The 19,577-nt window shown below is 36.1% G+C and overlaps 1 protein-coding gene across 1 annotated transcript in view; it reads left to right on the top strand.

The window, feature by feature from the left end:
- Pde4d (phosphodiesterase 4D) overlaps window positions 1–19,577 on the top strand; it is a 1,038,684-nt gene that overhangs the window by 8,846 nt on the left and 1,010,261 nt on the right. The gene's annotated exons all lie outside the window — the stretch shown is intronic.

Genomic DNA, 19,577 nt, shown 5'->3' with positions numbered 1-19,577 from the left:
GCTTTAACTGTTGTGCCACATGTGGATGGTGTTGCATTGCCCCAACAGCCATGAATGAAACCAACTCTAGCTCTGAAATGTGCTCAAACTTCACAGAAACAGGATGTAATGGAAGGAAATCATAACACAGGAAGAAAACACATACATCTGGATACGAAAAGCCATTACTTCTGGCACAACCTTTCTCTGATGTTCTTTCTTCTCAGTGACCGATTTTCTCCTTGTGCTTTCCTTGTGTCCCCATAATGGGAGGCAGTTTTACTTAAATCCTGTCCATGCCCTTCCATGTACTGAGACCCAGGAGGAAACTCTTGCTTCAAATCTAAGTAAACATATTCATTTCAAAGGTACAACTCTGTATACAACAAATACTTCTGTACAGCCTTTTGTGAAAACAGTTTAGATGCAGTTACCAGCATGAGAAATAGAAAAATTAACCTTCTTTTTTTGCTGAACTACAGATACAACTTTCTCCCAAATAGAAGAAACCCTTTTCTTTAATGGAATATTTTCTAAGACTATATTAGTTTTTAATTTTAGACAAGGACATCCCCATTCCTCTAGAACTACTTAAAGGCATGGGACCTACAATGAATCAAACATTCATTCTTCCCACCTGGCCTCATTGCCTCTTTTATTCTCAGAGGGAAACCTAAGTTCATACTTTTAGTGCATTGGGGAATTCCAGTGTGAACTATTTCTCTTCTGACTTAATCTCAGAGTTGCAGATCTCTGAAGAAAGTGATTTTTTCCCCACCATTACAGAGAGGAAAAAAATATATGATAGACAAAGTACATGTTCAAGACTTCTAAACAATGTGCTGAACCACTAAGATTGTAGGGCACCAGGCACCACAAAATCTGGAAAGACAGAATCACCTAAAGGGAGAGGATGCCATCATTTGTGTGCATGGGTAGAAATCTCCAGAGGCCACAGGCACCAGTAAAAAGATTCTTGCTAAGTTTTTTTCTAATGAATTGTTAAAGGATAAAATGAAATGAATGAAATGAAAATATGGACACAGTGGATGCTATGGGTAGTGGGGTCTATCTTGTAGCAGACATTCCTTCCAATAACCTCTCCAGGCATCTGTTAGGAAGGTTAACAGAAACAGGATCTATCTGCTGTCCCTAATTACATAAAATGGGAATCATTAAAGAATGCCAAAATTTGTTGTCTCTGGCACTGTAGGATAGCTTTCATGGAGCATGTTGGAAGATGGAGATGATAAAGGATACAGGGGAAGCAATGCTTGATTTCTGGGAACCAAGGTAGGAATATGCATGGAAGTGAGCACTTTAGTAGGAGGAGAGATGGGATGCTCCCTAGAGACTCAGGGACACATCACTGAGATCAGATTTGAATAGAACAGCAAGGAACACTCTTCTTGCTTGACCTCAACCAAGACCCTAACAGGTGTTGGATTCAAGAGGCAGTTTCTCTTTGAGGCCCAATCCTAGAGCATACCTAAAGCTAAAGGTTAAGTAGATATTAGTAAAATTGCTATTGCCAACTGTTTCAACTATCAAAGCACAAGAGATCCCCAGAGATAGGCAGATTACTGTGGTTAGTCATAGTTATAACAAACTGAGTGTATACCAGTTCCTAACCCAATGAAATATACATCTCATGTTGAGGCATAGGAGAAAGAAACAATCAGACTGATCTTTAAGCAGCAACAACAAAAATGCATCCCACTCTCTGCTATCCTATATGATACCTGGCATTCAGCAAAGAAAGGATATGCCAAATGAGACGGTAGGAGAAAACACAGAAAGTAATAGTGCACAGAAACCTACCAGGAGGGGATAAAGATTGCAGCTAATAATGTGAGGAACTACCATTAGTTGTTTCAAAGCTCAGATGGAAAAGTCTGTCAGCATGTGAGAGCAGACTTGTAACTTTGGCAGAGAGGTAGAAATTATAAGAAAGAATGAGGTAGAATTGCCAGGGGGAAATGCTAGTCAGAAGTAAAATCTAAGGTTATTTGTAGACTTGATGAAACTAAAGAAAGAATCAGTGACCTTGAAGATAAAATCAGCAGAAATTATATAAACTGAAATTCAAAGAGAAAGAAGGGTGGGAATGGGGGAGGGGTAAGGTTGGAGAAAGAGAGGACAAAAGAGAAAGAAAGAGACAATAGATTAATAAACGTTGTATAATATTAAATGATATAACTCATGTAATGGAAAATTATAAATAATTATATATAATGTAATATAAAATTATAAAATAATATAATATTTTAATTATAAAATAAATAATATAATAGAAGAAATATTGTAAGAAATGATGATGTAAATTCTTTAAAATTGATGACAGACTCCAAATTGCAGCTTTAAAAGCCAAGAGTATACTTAACAAGTTACAAATCAAGATACACATACAGACGGGAGAGAGAGGCAAGGCAAGAGGGAAAGAGAGAGGCAGGAGAAGAGGGAGAGGGAGTATTAAAGAAAGACAAAGAAATAAATCTTAAAGTCATCCGGGAGAAACTTCTAAGGGCCTACAGAGGAACAAGGATAAGAATTACAGTATATTTTGCTGTGAAAGCTATCCAAACTAGAAGCAAGTACCTAGTAAGAACATTCTTTATATACAAGGCAAAAATCTTTCTTAGAGTGGACCTTTTCTGGTTTGTATTTTCTCAGATGTCTCCAAAGTAATGTGTAAACATGCCACATTTTCTTTTATCCTTCACATTGAAGAGGATGTAGATAGTTCTCCCATTTTACACCTTAATTCATTTATTTAATCCTTCACTGCCTCAGAGGACTTAGCCAGTGATTTGTGAATGGAACCATTGCTCAGGGTCATTGAGAAGGAGAATTACTTCACAGAAAAGACAAAAATATTTTGCCTAATAAAATATTTTAATCTGTCCCTATTCAAGAGAAAATCTAGGGAAAGACAGTGCTCGGGGGCGGGAGGAGGGCTATAAGAAGCAAATAGGAAGTGAAACGATTCTGCAGGGACAAAACCATGATCGGAAGGGATTTCCAGTTGGATCTATAGAAAAACTTTCAGTTAACATTATATTAGGGGTAGTCAAGTCCAGTGATAATGGATGAAGTTATTGCATGCTTTGCTAATCTTCTTCAGACTCTTCTTTTCATTTTCTATAAATGCAACGGCTTTGTAACCATGCCTCAGGACACAAAAATTTCTGTATTTTCTCTTGAGCCAAAGCAAGGAGGAAAGAAATGGGGACCCTAGTAGAAGCAGTGATGGTTGGGAAACCGAAACAAGGCTCTGAAGGAGCTGTGGCAGTTCCAGCTAGGCTTGCAGAAGTTGTTCTTTCTGTGATATGGCAAGAAATAATGAACAGGGCTCTGAATGGTTCTTAGTTAGCTGTGGAGTGGGCTTTATTTACTCTGTTTTCCCACCCAAGTCTGAATATGTGGAACATTTAAGAGTGTCACCTTGTTGTTGTTGTTGTTGTTTTTTGTTATGGATGTCTTGCTTGTATCAATGAATAAAGGCAAAGATGATCTGAAAATATTAAGTGAAAGGTTCCACAAATCAAGTGTTTCATGAATTTTACATTCTATAAAATTCTCAGGTGTCTTATGAAAGCACACACTGCCCTTCCTCATCCTACAGAGCAAGTCCCTTTGCCCAGAGAACCCATGCTGTATTTGTTATATTCTGTGAGTATCGTAATTACTCTTGCTGTCACATTGACTGGGGAGGTATTGTATCATATCTAATCAGCTCTTGGACTAATGACACATGACACCTCTCTCATATCACACCACACCATCACAAGTAGGAGAACTGAGAGTACTATATTTTGAGAAAAAGAGTATCTTTTCATAACATCTGTTATAATTGTTCTATTTTTATTGTTGGTAGTTTTCAGTGTTTCCATTATAAATTAAGCTTAACCATAGGTATATATGTATATGATCAAACTTAAAGATCTCAGTACTGTTTGTGGTTTCAGGTATTTTCTTTTTTAACAAATGGATAATTTATGTTCTAGGCAAGATGGAGTAGAAGAATATATGATTTTAACATCATGCATGCAGAATGTTATACAATTTAAAACATGAATTATTTATTTCTGAAATTTTGTTTTTAATGTTTGCAGACTACAGTGGACTTGGGGTAACTAAACTTGGAGAATGAAGCTATTTACTCCTGGTAAAATACTGTATTTGCACACACAAGAACTGCAAGTGTATGCTGGAACATGTAGATCCTCAAGACCATGTTTAATTAATAGTAGGCTAGACCAGTATATTAGGTGCAATGTAGATGGCCACTTTAATATAATAATGGTAAAATCTACTTATTGTCTGTGGTGGTTCAAGTAGGTCTGGCCCACATAGATTTATGTGTTTGAATGCTTGGCCCATAGAGCACGGTGCTATTAGAGCAAGGCCACCACGGTGTGGCCTTTCTAGAGAAACTGTGTCATTGTTGGGGTCGGCTTTGAGATTGCCTATGCTCAAGTTCCACCCTTTGTGAAATCCAGTTTCCATCTTGCTCTCTTTGGATCAAAATGCAGAATTCTTGGCTTCTCTAGCACCTTGTATGCCTACAGGCTGCCACACTGCCAGCAATGATGATAATGGTCTAAGCATCTGAAACTGTAAGCCAGCCCCAATTAAATGTTTACCTTTATAAGAATTGCTTTGGTCATGATATTACTTCATACCAATAAAACCCTAACTAAGACATTGTCTATTTACTACTTTAGAAAAGAAACAGTTACTTTTGTAAAAAGAAAAAATAATAAAAAGAGCCTTTGAACATATTCCCCATGGATATAGGGGACAAACATTTTGTATATGTATACATGTAAATACATGAACATGTATGCACTAAAGCACATGACAAAAGGCTAGGGTATTTCAAATTATCTTGATATTATTTATAATATACTAGTAGTGATCATTCTTTATTAAATAGTTATCAAATATCATATATATATAACTATTTAGCATATATGTATATTAATTTTATTCAGTCTTTAAAACCATAATATGATATTAGTAATGTTATTGTCCACAGATGATGGATGAGCAAAAGGAGTTGATATTTATACTAAAAATAACTTGAACTCACATATCTGAGGTATTAGCATAACAGAAGAGGCAAAGCCCTTGAAATGTTGTTGCTTTTGATAATTATTCTGGTCATTTAAAAATCTTAAAGATAATATATTCATATTTTTATTGAAAGTAAATTTTAGATCTCCAGAATAGATGTGGACACAGAACATATTTTTGTATTTTTCATAACTTTATAAATCATAAGAATTCACCTATGCAAAGAACAAGATAATTGGCTATTCAGTCCCTTATGGCCTCTTGAATAAGTCTCCTAAAAGCTTCATTTCTAATTACAGAATGATCTTTCTGATCTGAGTGGAATTAAGTGGTTAGATAGATTTTTGTCCTTCCTGGAAAAGAGATTTACAAAGCACATGTGAATTTCTGACTGGGGAGAGCTTTCATTCAAACCTACTCTTGGGCAGTTTAACCCTTTTTTCTCCCTCAGTTCAATTTACTTTCTAATTTAGGTTTTATATTTTATATTAAGTTTTTATTGATCAAACTTCAAATTTGTTCTATGTTTTACATTGATAGAAGTAAAAGAAAGATTCTGAAAACTGACTCAATATCCTTTTCCACCTTGCCAGGCTTTATACATTCTAAATGCACTTCTGTATATGTTCTGTATAGACTAGTTTAAAGAATCAACTGTATCTACCCAGGAATATGCTCTCATTCTCGCTCATTCTCTCTCTCTCTCTCTCTCTCTCTCTCTCTCTCTCTCTCTCTCTCTCTCTCTGTCTCTCTCTCTCTGTCTCTCTCTCTCTGTCTCTCTCTCTGTCTCTCTGTCTCTGTCCCTCCCTCCCTCTCCCTCCCTCTCTCTCTCTCTCTTTTTCTTTCTCTCCTCTTGTCTCTGTTTCTGTCTTTTTCTCTGTCTCTCAGCCTCTGTCTCTGATTCTCCTTCTCTGACAATTGCAGTGTCTGCATATTTCATCCCTTTGAATTACAGAGCAGTCTCCTAGTCCTATTTGTTTATTCTTCTCAGCCTTTCAACTCAGCTGATGTATGTAGATATCAACAAATGATGGAGTCTCTTCTCTGTTGGACAGACTCACCTTATTCCAATTCTGATGTAAGTTAACTTCTGATGGTAAGGTGATTTTGCCATAGCTATAAAATGACTCTTCTACATCAACAATCATGACCTTGAAATGTACTTCCTGGTACAAGTTTTGTTTCTCAAATTTGAAAACAGTTGAGTGCTTAGGATATTGTGTTTTCCGGCTGCCAGCTTCCATCAATTTCTGCTTTCACTCACAATTTTTTATTTTTTTTACTCATCTTAAATTCAAACTACTGAATGTTTTCTTTTATTATTTCTACTATCAATGCTGGAAACTAAAGAGTTAGAGATAAATGCACTCTTGGAATTGTATAAACAATTTCTTATAATTTACTAAGGTATTCTTTTCTGTAATTTCATCTATTATGTTATTATATATCATCTATGTAATCATTCTTGTTTCTCTCTATGGTATTTTTTCAAAGCATTGTAATTCTCTTAACAAGTGTGTGTGTGTGTGTGTGTGTGTGTGTAAAACTCATTGTGGTAACTGCGGCATGATTCTCTTGAGTCTGCAAAGTGATTTTCACACACAGTACCTTAGTGGAAATTCATAATGATCTTATAAATTAGGATGTATTATATATTTTTGCCGATTATAGTTTTATCGGGGAAAGGAGAATTGAGAATTCGTTTGAAATGAACACTTTAAGTCCAAACTATAAGATTGGTTCGTTGTCTCTCCTTTGTTCATTTGCATAAACTATAGCAAAAGTTAAAAGGATTACTGTTCAAAGCTAATAGCTATTACTCTGTTGAGTCACATTTTACTCATCCACGATAATATAGATTTTAATAACTACATGAATTATTATGAGAGTCAAACAAGAAATGATTAAAGGGAAACTTTAAGAAAGAAAAAACTGGCAGGTTAAGAAGAGAGAAGAAACAGCATATACAAAACCATGAGCTGTTTTCTATGCAACTATGCACATGAAGTCTCTCTGTGTGTAAGATAATGAACACACAAAATTCAGTGGTAGAAATTGTCCAGTAATCAAGAATAATAAAAGCTAGTGGAATAATCTAGTCTCCCTAATTAGTACACTGTCCATTTCATTAGAATCAGTAATAAAGAGTAACCTATAGAAAGGAGAGATGTCACACAAGGTTATTTGGAGTTTTAGTGTGTTTATACACTCAGGTCTCACATAACAGGGACATACGTGACTTAATGTATACCCAAAGGAAAAAGTATAATATTGTTAACCAACAGTGGGTTAGTAAACAAAGAAGATGGGGTCAGAAAACATTCTCTAATCTTCATCTCTTGCCTTGACTCAAGTTCTGCCTCCATTTTACAGTAGCAATGGGTTTTCTCACATAGACAGACTTGGGATTTGGCAGTATGAAGGAATTCTCTGTGTATATTCAAAGGGAAAAGTTGGATTTGGTTGGTGATTCAATATTTCAGTTGAAAAAATATGAACCTAATTAACTTAAGATGTTTGGAAAAGACTAAGTAGCAGTTAAATCAATGGCAGCACTAAAAATTCCCAGCAGCGGGGCATCTCGATTATGTTGAACATTTTTCATTGGTCTCTTTTGAGCATCCTCATTTATGCACCCCTATTGAGCAAGGTTTTATTCACTCCAAAGATTACCAGCAGCTCGTACTGTGAAAATATCTAACATTTGTGGTATCACCCCACCCTCTTAATCTTATCAGAACTGGTTTATTTCCTTTCAAATGTACCCAACACTGAAAGAACAGTTACTTGGAAGTTTCAGAGGTTTAATCACCATTTACTTTGAGCTATTTTATCAATATGGAGATAGGTTATCTTCTAGAGAAGGGAAAGAGTGCATATTTGGTAGTAATTGCAAGCAAGGTAGTAAAATCTATAGGACATATGTTAAGGAAATAGGCCTTCTCCCCTTTTAATCACTTTATGATATGATATGCAATCATACTAGTAAATAAAATATAATGATGTCACTATAATAGTGACCTTGTTTTGTTCTGTGAGTTGATCAGAGAAGAGTCTGGCATAGCTAGACCCAAACTGTCTCGTGATAAAGAAGAGAGTCTATAAAGCAATCCCTGATTAGAAAAGAGGCAATGAATAATTTTTCCCATAAAAGAGAAAGGCAGGATGATGGAATCAGAAAAATCAAGTCACCATGGTCTCACTTTTGAAATTACTATGCCAAGAATATCTTCTCCAAGAAGTTGCTATTTCTTTTTGTTTTGTTTTTAAATAGATAAACCTTAGCTTGTTCTCTGGGAACTTCATTTCTGCATACCTCAACCATCCCAAACTTCATTCTCTGCCACTTCATTCTTCATTCATTCTTTGATGATCTGAAATGGCAAACGCTACATTTCAGGGCTTTGGTTCTGATTGTTTGTCATTCTGGGATGTGAATCCTGTGGACAATTCAGTGGTTCTCTTCATGTTACGTGACTGCCTTCAATCAGCTCATGGCTTCTGAAATTTCTTAAGAATCTATGAATGATCTAATTGGGGTCAAATTCTCTCCCATTTTCTTCAACTGTAAGTACCATGTTGGCTACATCTACAAGCACAAATTCCTTCTCTTTTTCTTTTCTTTTCTGTCTCCTTTTTTACATTTGGCATTTTTTAACTCCCTGTAGAATCAGAGTGACACAGACATTCAACTGTCTGTTTTGCCCAATCTAGAGTCCTGCTGCTTCCATGCCATTTATTGAATAATCCATCTTCTGCTGGACGTTGAAGCTTTTGATTGTTTAGCTGGAGTGGAAGGAGAAAAAGAACACAATTAGCTTTCAGATTTCACCAGCTCTGGGGTTATTACTACAAATGGCATATTCTTCTCAGCCTCCAGGAAAATTCCATTTTAAATTCAGGTCTAAGTACTACAAGATGCCCTTGAGTCTTTTCCTGTTTACTTGAAAAGAAAGGATTTCCTTCGGCTATATTATTTTTTAATCCTCGCGTTTGCTCTTTATTTGACATTTTGAATTATCATTTGTGATTTAGGAAACATTTGTTGGTATGTTTTCTTAATCTATTGTTTCATTCATCGTTAGGTTAAGTGTTCTGGAAGAATTATTTTATTGGATTATTATTTTCCTTAAAAATGAAGTGTTGCCACAGTGAAATTTACTACAAGCTGGAGAATAAATCACTATTTGGAAACTAGAGAGAACCAAAGGAAGCTCTGTGACATTTCTGATTTGTTAATTTAAGTGATATGTTTAATCCTAGAAAAAAAAATTCCCAGCCATTTGACAGTTCTCCCAGTGGTATATGCTTTACAGTGCTTTCGTTTTCATGGTATGTCCAGATTTGTAGCAGGCAGTGAGTGTTCCCCAGGACTGCCTTTCTTCAATTTTCTATTTCACATCAGTGTTTGTCTCACTGAACAAGTTTCTGTCCCTCTTCACCGAAGAATTTAGGGGTCATGGTTGAGATAAAGCTCCTCTTTATGTTACAGGATAGAACAAATAATATTACATTCTGGGCAACATAGTAATGAAAAATACCATGAAGAAGGAATCTCTGTGTCAGTGTAGTCAACTGTTTCCCAGGGAACATCCAGGGCTGCAGCTGACGCTTCTCTGAAGTGATCTCTAATTATTGAAATGCTCAGATAGAGCAGATGTAGTTTCACATGCTAACACACAACTCTTGGCTCACTTACCTTTGCCATCTGTGGGACTAGGTTGCATGCATCTCTGTACAAAGTTAGAGATTCCTGTCTGAAAAAGTAAAGAATGTCCCACCACCCTGCCAAGGCTGCTTATGAAATCAAGCTGATCAAATGATGTAGCATATAATTGGACCCTTGCAATTTGAAAATATTATGAGATTTTTCTTAATCCATTGTTTCATTCATCTTTATGTTAAGTGTTTTGGAATAGTTATTTTATTTGATTTTTATTTTCCTTAAAAATAAAGTATTGACACAATGAAATTTCTCAAGAATGAGACATACTTGTCAGAGTACTACATAGGCAAGCAAAGAGAGATATAATGGACCCAATGAATGGAAATGTTAATGATGCAAAAGAGAAATTGGAAAGACGTGTGTTTTAGCTGACTAAAGTAGTTTGTAAGACAAAGTGGTGAGCCCCTGCTTTCAGTGATGTGTAAGCCTGCATGCCTCCTTTATCCCTGCATGCAAAAATGACCTTGCATTTTAGTTTTGTGGGGGTTTTGGTACAGCTGCTATTTGATAATAACACAATGTGTTTTCCAATTTACTTAGATTGTTTTAAAAAAACAGATAACTGAAAGCCATCTGTGTTTCTGTGTAAATTGTTCTCAGGACAGGGACCAGGAACAAAACATTTAAAATCCTGCTATTGAAATCTCTCATTAATTGAAGGGGTTCTGCAAATTGAGCCTGTGGTGCCAGGTGAAGAGAATGCCATGCGTTGGGCTCTCCATGATAAACACAAAATAGATGTCTTCCTTGGCTCTCCTCATTGAGTGGTCTCATATTTCCTTTTCCTGGCAGTGAGTCTCATAATTCTAAAGGCAGCAGAATCATCAGGAATAATTACTTTGATGCATTGTCTCTAAGTTGACCCCAAGAAACTTTGACTTAGTAAGTCTGGGGAAGGGTCTAGAGATCACCATATTGAAACTATCTCTCTGATGACTTTGGTCAGAGGATCCCACTTGAACAAATACTGATTTCTAGTGACATAATTCTGTATCACATACATGGGAGCTAAATTTTGGACAGGTATCCTGTAGATATCCTAATAATACTCCAAAGTGTAAGAGAATATACAAATCTCACAATCAGAATGATACACCCACAGAGGAAGTGGCTAAAACAAAATAAAACTCAACAATGGATTTGAAATAGGTCATTAGAGATATGATGGAGTCTGATCAAACTCAGTGTCGAGACACAGAGGACAATCTAAGATGATACAGAGGAAGAATGGAAAATATTTCAAGGGACATAGTTAATTTTGGTTATTGGCACTGACTAAGCTTTGGAGAACATTATCAATTTTACTCCAGTATGCAATTCTGCTATGCATGGACCAGGCGAATCTATTTCGCTAAAGCTCCTAGGACAATAATCTAATGTGTTTTGTTGAGTTTATAATCGTCTAATTTGGAGCATCCTAATTCTATGTTCTAAATTATAAAAATATACTCATCTTCCCAAGGGCTTGGAATGGAGTCCGTGGAAGAGTCCTTACTTATCTTATGCAAGGCTTTGGACTTTACTCACAGAACCTTTGAAACACATACATGAAGGAAAGAAATGAGGTCTGTCACATTCAATTCCCCCACTTATAAAAGACAAAATTTATCCTTTTGCTCATTAAGAGCCTTGGAAGGATGCACTTACCAGAAAATGGTGAGAGGCCGGGTTCCCATTGGTGGTAGATACAGCTGTCTGGGTAACAAGTCCCTCCCTTTCTTTGCCACTAAATCTGTATGGAGTGTAGCAAATTACATCACTTCATTACAGCTTGAGTCCCTCTTCTTCAGAATAGATGCATTGGATAGAGGATTGTTTCTGTGAACCTCAAGTTAGGTAGAAGGAGAATGTCCTAAGCCATTTTGTTTGTTATCTTGCAAGACCCTCAGCACAGTCTGCCATTTCTAGAGACAAAAGGTTGTCATTGGTGTCAAAAAGGAAGGGCACTCATGCTGGTTATAATTGACATTCTAATGTCTGTTCTTTTATGAGTAACAGTTGGGTTGTGAGCCCCAGCTCTGTGTGTCATATATTACATTAATTTGTCCTGAGCAGTTTCTTGTAACTGATGTGGCATGTGGAAGTATAGGACTACCCCAAGGAAGTGACAGTGTCATCTTTCAATCACAAGACTTCAAGTTTGCATCGATTTGGAAAGTCAATGTAGTTTTCTTGAATGGTATAAAGAAAACATGTTATGTACACCTCTTGCCATTAGGTGGGGCAGTTGAGGAGTAGGAAAATAGGTACAAGTGAAACCCACTTATGCACAACCACCTCTGCAACTAATAAATGACACGTTCTTTCAGTCATACAACTTGACCAGATTCTTAGATTCTTCTTTTTTTCCTACAGTCCTTAGATGTTAAGAAGAGGCACACCGGTAGCAAAGTTGACACAAGTCATTTTCTGGGTTTGAGTTTTATAAAATATTTCCATCTAGGATTCAGAAAGTGAAAAATGAGCTTTCCAGCAACTCATTCATTGTACTTTTCCAGGAAAATAGTTAGTGTGTGTGAGGTTGGGGGTAAAATAGCAGGATTTTGGAAATCCGGGAAGTAGATAGAAGCCATGGCGATTATTGAAGCACTCCCCTCTGCTCCTATTGATTTCCATTAAAATCCATTCCTTCCTCTCTCACTGTCTTCTGGAAAAGTCTATGCCAATTAATTTACCAGATGTCTTAATGGATAATTCATTAAGAAAGTGTTTTGTGCCAAATGTTTCATGATGCATTTTGGTTACTAATGTTTCCTTGGCTCTACTTGGAAGTGTCTTTATTGACCCATGCATAGATTTAAGATGTTTCCATAGAACTGTAAAAATGACCTAAGGAAATTTCAAATTATTCTTAATAATTGTGACTTTAAACTTTCCCTAGTAAATGCACACACTTAAGACACAGAGGAAGAGGTCCTGAGAGGAAGATATAAGAAGTGGGGGAGAGATGGGAACAGTATTTCCGGTTACTCAAGCTTTATCTCTTTAAAATAAAGTCTTTATCTCCACAATAAAACACATTGCCAGCAAAGAGTTGATTTGGAAATTTATATAGATTCTGAAGGAGGTTTTGTTATTCTTGTAAATAAAGCAAAGAGATTTGGATGTTTAGAAATGAAGGATGGGAAAAGAAGACATCTTTAAGTACTTCAATGGGTGAATGAAGAATTGAATAAATGTGATAGATTGCCACCTACTCTGGACCAGCTACAGTGTGTTTCCTACTTTTTCTCTTATGCTCTTACTTTTTATCAATATCTGTAGAAATAGTAATAGTTAGAAGTCCCTGCAGTTTACAGAACTCTGCACTTGATTAGTTTCAGAGTCTCAGCAAATTTGCATGAGCTTTTCAGAGGGCTGCAAACAGAGAAATGACTACATTTGATTTAAATCGCTAACATTTAAAATGATGCTCATTTGCACAGAGAGTTTGGAAGCAGACTGGATTTTTGCATTGCTATAATCTTAAATGGCAGCCAGCATCTATCACCTTCTCTTGAGAGCTCATTCCTTAATTTCCAAGAAACCATTGCAAGAAAAAAATGAGAATTAAGTTGAGTGGCTTTGTCCTGTTGAGAAGTACAAAACTTCTCAACTTAATAAAAACATTCAAATTTCTCTTTAATATTTATTATATATTAGACACTAAGCTAACCATGAAACCTTCATGTGACCCTCAGAATAATCTTGTGAGTCTGATGCTCTTGACACAGTAGGTATTAATCATAGGGTTGTTTCTGAACCCGCCTTTGTTAGTGTGTGTATGTTTGTTCATGTAGTCACACACATTTATGAATGTGTGTGCTCAAAAAAGAGAGCCTGGGTTGGATCTCCAGCATTCACAGAAAACAAAAACAAATTAACCAACAAAACAAACAAACAAACAGCAACAACAAAAAAATACAAGTGCAACGACTCATGCTTGTAATCCTAGTGGCAGGGAGGTGGAGATGGGCAGATAGATCATTGGGGTTCACTGGTCATTCTTCTTGGGTGAGTCCATGAGGTTCAGGTCCCAGAGAAACCAATCTCAAAAAATAAAATAGACAGCTTCTACGAAATGAGACCAAGGTTGACCTCTGGTCTTCAGAGGCATATCTATATACACATGTGTAACCTCTGACAACATGTGTATGAACCTATACAGAGATATCTCTATGCACACATACATGCACGGTACAAGTGTTCTTGGAATAGAGAGAGATTTTCTTAACCATCTGTCTGATGTAGAACTCTCATCATTCCCTTCTATTCCCTGGCTCTCTTAATTCCCTGCTTTCAGTACTCATCACTGTCTCCCATCTATTGGTAGTTTATTCTAAACTGCTTCTCTCCTCTATCTTCATGAGGATGGGAATTGTACTGGCCTTGTCATGTATCTATAACATTGTCTAGTTTAATTTAATTCAATATTCAATAAATTCTAGTTCTAGTTTAATTTAATTAGTTTCATGTTCAATAGCACAAAGTATAAATCAAATAAGGAAATTCTTGTGATAAGTGATTGAAAATCATTTTAACTAAAGTATAAGGAATTTAAAATGAGCAAAAACAATGAGTATTTTCATCTATCAACAATGAGGGAAATATCTTTAGGATATATGCCCAGCACTCATGGTGTGTTATAAAGCAGAAAGATACTCTGTTAGACAGAAGTTTGAAAATATACATATGTAAAAATATTTCTATACTATGTTTAAATTGTATGAATATATTCATGAAAATTTTAAAAATTATAAGAAAGCTTTTGATGCAAAACAAATTTACTTTTCCAGTATGAGATTTGATCTTAGTGTGTTTCTGGGACTCCTAGAGTTGTAGTCTCTGCAGGAGCAAAAAGATTTAAAGTCTTAAGAGTGTTATCATATTTCAACTTGAAAGGCTCTTTTCAAACTTGGATTCTAGTCAATGAGATGCAATGAATTAGATTTAATAATCATTCATACATATATACATATATGCATGCATACATACACAGTCATATATCCTACATGGATAACCTGCTTTAGAATTTGTGTAATAGTTTTTGAATTAGCTTGAATGAAGTAAGGATATTGAATTTGATAGAAAGATTAACCAGATAGGACCGAGAGAGCTTCCTCCAGGAGATGGAAGTAGTAAGATTTACTGTAGTTCAATCTGTAGATAGCCCAGACCAGATATGTAGTTCTTCCTCGTTCCCTAGTAGCTTGAAAGATAGTAAAATTGTCTTTGGATTGTTAGACACACTTTTATGTATCAATATCCCCCCAACATCCCTGCTATATAAATGGATTAGTTTGTCTACACATGATCTCATTCTTCCATGATCACATTGACCAGAGACAGTAAAACACCTGAAACACTGGGGCAGAAGAGTAAAAAGGCTTAATAAGAAGTATCTTATATAACTTGATTCATTGAATTCAAAGTTGATAAAATACTGGGTTCTTTTCAAAACATGCCTTAATTGTTAGGTAGGTTTTCTTGGTGAGTAGATGATCTCAAAAGTTGTTTGAGCTTAAGTATTGAGATGCATGAAGATGCATGAAGAAAATATATTACATGTAAATTTATAGTTATAATCTAGTCTCCTAGATGTACTTTATTGAGATAAAGATGAGAAGTATTATACTCATAGCTTAATATGTCTGATATGTGTGATAAATATTTGTGAAATGAATTTAAGTTGCTTCATTTTTAATTAACCATTCATTAAATTAAACCAATATTTTCTTATATGAATGATTGAAAAATTCAATATTTTTTCAGGGATATTGCTGCAATCTCAGAGCCCAGAAGATGGAGGAAAGAGAATTGAACATTTGAGACCAGTTAGGGCTATATAGCAAGATCTTGTGTCAATATATGAATTAATGAATAAATAAATAAATGAAAAACTAATAAGGTATACAAATATAAACCTCATCCAGACTATTAAAAGAAATGGTACAAATAAAAAGAGTGGCATAAGAATATCATTATATTCTTAAATATGCAAATATATAATATTTAAAAATTTAAAAATGGACAAAAATTGTATGGAGCTCTCACATTCAAAAAAACACATGGAAAGGACCTTAGGACTAGATAAACCCAAAACCATAAATCAAAACTACTGTACATTTGTAGGAATTTCTAAGATAAAATAGATAACATCAAGTGTTGACAAGAATATACATCAACCCAGTAATTAGCTTTGAACAACTGCTTGGAAGTATTTATTAGAGCTATACATATACATGAACTATTTTCCGGATACTATTCTCTTAGGTACAAAGCAAATGAAGTTTCATGCAAAGCTTAATTAAAAAAAAACTATTCAAAAATGTTGATAGTAACACAATTGTACTGTTACCCATCAAAAGCATAGGCACAATGATGAACTCTAACTATGGTCACACAATTTTAATCCCAATCAGCCGTGATAACTACTAAATTACAAGTGCTGCATTCAAGCATATTGATGAGTTCTTAAGATATCAATATGCAAGCACACACACATGCACACAAAAGTACTTTAGGATTCCAGTTATGTAAAGTACAGAAAAGACGAAAATATTGATTGCTGTCAGAAATCAGGATAATGGTTATTCTTTTGGGCTGAAGGAGCTGAATATAAGAGCACATGGGGAACTTAGATTTCTTTGGGTGCTATTATGTGCTGTCCTCTATAAACTCTTAATGACACATATAGTTATTATTTTCACATTTTAATATATGCCAAAATTAAGACTTACAAGAATTTTAATATTGATTTTCAATTATCTTACTGAAACTTGACATTGAACTTACCATATTCCTAGTAATACTCCTGATATCCTATGATGTCATGAAAAGCATTGTATCTTAAAATTTATTTTACCAATTAAAATGCAAAATATGTTAGACAAAATTAAGTGTGAAAACACACTTTTTGTTTTACTTTTACTTTTCTGTAATTGTCCGTGTAATTTATTCCTTTACTTTTTTTGTGGTAAGAACACTGATCCTTGGGAACATAGCTCAGGGAGGAGGGGTATTTGTTCAACAAGCATGAGGACCTGAAGACATTAGTTCAAATCCCTATCATCCACATAAAAATGTAAAAATCCAGCATGACTGCATACCTGTATCTTAGCATAGGGGATGAAGACAGGTAGATTCTGGGAGCTTCTGAACAGCCAACCTAGCTAAAATAATTAGCTTCTGATTCAGTGAGAGGTCATGTGTCAGTACATTGAGCAGAGAAAAATAGAGAAAGATGCCTGATGTCTTGCTTTGGTCTCTGCTTACACATACGTGGGCACACAACCTATGTACTCATGTACATGTAGAGAACACACCACACATACATACATATGATGAGAGAGAGAAAGAGAGAGAGAGAAAGAGAGAGGGGGAGAGGGAGAGGGAGAGGGAGAGGGAGAGGGGGAGGGAGTGGGTGCGGGGGGCGGAGGGGGAGGAGGAGGAGGAGGAGGAGGAGGAGGAGGAGAAGGAGGAGAAGTGAGAAAATGGAGACTAAAATTTTCTATCTTAAGTGTGTGTTATATGATTTTTGAGTATAGACACTATGTTACAAACACAATCTCTAGAATATATTCATATTGCATAACTGAAGCTTTATATCCATTAAGCATCAGTCTTTAATTTCCTTCTTCCAGTGCTCTAGCAACCCCAGTTCTAATATTTTCTCTGTCTCTGTCTCTGTCTCTGTCTCTCTCTGTCTCTGTCTCTCTCTCTCTGTCTCTCTCTCTTTCCTTTATACTGATACACTTTATATCCCACTCACTGCTCCCTCCCTCCCTCATTCCATAGTTCTTCCCCTCATTCCCCATCCCCTTCTACTCTGAGTGGATACAAGCCCCCCAGCTATCCCCCCACCCTGGCACTTCAAGTCTCTGTGGGACTAAGTACATCCTTTCCCATTGATGCCAGACAAGGCAGCCTAGCTAGAAGAACCCATCCCACATACAGACAATAGCTGTTGTGATAACCCATGGTTTCAGTTGTTCAGGACCCATATAAAAACCAAGCTGCACATCAGCTACATATGTTTTAGGAGGCCTAGATCCAGTCAGCGTATATTCTTTTGTTGGTGATTCGGTCTCTGAGAGCCCCAAGGGTTTAGGTTAGTTGACTCTATTGGTTTTCCTATGGAGTCCTTATCTTCTTCAGGTCCTGTAACCCTTTCCCTTATTCTTCCACAAGAGTCCCCAAGCTCCACCCACTGTTTGGCTGTGGGTATCTGCATCTGTCTGAGTCAGCTGTTGAATGGAGCCTCTCAGAGGACAGCAATGCTAGGCTCCTGTCTGCAAGAATAGCAGAATATTATTAATAGTGTCAGGAATTGGTGCTTGCCCATGGGATGGACCTCAAGTTGGGCCTGTTATTGATTGACCAGTCTTTCAGTCTACTCCATCTCTGTCCCTGCATTCCTTGTAGACAGGATAAATTTTGGATTTACAGTTTTATGGATGAGTTGGTGCCCCTATTGCTCCACTGTGGTTTCTACCTGGCTACAGCAGGTGGCATCGTCAAGTTCCATATCCCCAGTGCTATGAGTCACAGCTAAGGTCACCCTCATTGATTCTTTGGTACTTCCCTTAAACTAGGTTGCTAGGAGCCACCAAGGAGAAGCTAAAAACTAGCAGGAGATCTTCCTGAGATGGTTCTGCCATTGACTGTTATTATTTTATTATAATTATTGATGGATTTGCTTCTCTAAGGAAGGCTGTTAAGACTACATTTTAGGGAAGATTCCTATTATTAAAATGCTTTTCCTGCTATCATTAAATATATATATAACAATCACTAGGTATTAGTCTACACTTTTGAGCAGATCTCTGCAGAACAACTATGTACTATCTTGTAGTGATGCTATATAGACAAGTAGATGATTTCTCAATTATTAATAATGATTCTATAAGAATTCCTAAAATTATATTAGTAATAATTAAGTTCTTTTATAATAGAACTGCTATTAAATCCTTTCTGGTGTTAAAATTGCAATGAGAACTCTGCCAGTATTCAAGTCTCATGATTTAATTCCTCTTGTGATAGCAAGCAGGCATCTACAACTTAGAGCACATTCCAAGAGGTTGTAAAACCATTGACCAAAGGTTATAAAAATGGAACTAATGATTTACTATAGGTGCAAGGACAGAACAATAATATAATAAAATAAAGATTGGAGTTCATTTTTTTTATCCAGAATGAGTGAGTCCTTTCTGCATTGGCACTTGGTATTTTATTCCATATACATATCTAAGTATGGATGTGTGTGTGTGTGTGTGTGTGTGTCAGTATGTAATTATGAGATAATTATGTAGCTAGGCTCAGTTGGTTTGAATAGAGATATATGAATGTGTAAGCATGAATTTGTATATGAATTCATGTGAATGTATCCACATTTGCTTGTGTAAAAGTTTTTCCTCCTGTGAGCAGAGAGTGACTCTCTGTTCCGGGTTCAATAGAAATTTATTGTTCCAAACATCCCCTGAGCCTGACAAGGGACAGACACCTAGACAAGAGGGAAAAGGCTCTTGCAATTAATCCTTACTTAATCCCCTGCTGTTTTATGATGAGGTACTAAATTAGAGACTCTAATTTCTTCTGGTCTCAGAGGAACTCAGACAGGCAAGTCAGCTCCTGCAGCAAAGTGACTTAGACTTAAGATAGGTAGACAGGTTACTATTAAGCAACCCTAAATATCTTGTAAGACCAAGTCTTGTTCCCATGGACACTCTTCCCCCTCTGCTACCTTAAGAGGAACCAAGAAAGAAGAAGTCTCTGTCTCTTCCTGGAGATTCTCCCTACCTTCCCTTCTAAGGGA

Source organism: Grammomys surdaster, unplaced genomic scaffold (assembly GCF_004785775.1).
Source record: "Grammomys surdaster isolate TR1022 unplaced genomic scaffold, NIH_TR_1.0 99, whole genome shotgun sequence".
NCBI classification, from domain to species: Eukaryota; Metazoa; Chordata; class Mammalia; order Rodentia; family Muridae; genus Grammomys; species Grammomys surdaster.
The sequence above is the reverse complement of the archived record's forward strand: the minus strand, read 5'-3'. Positions and strand labels throughout refer to the sequence as shown.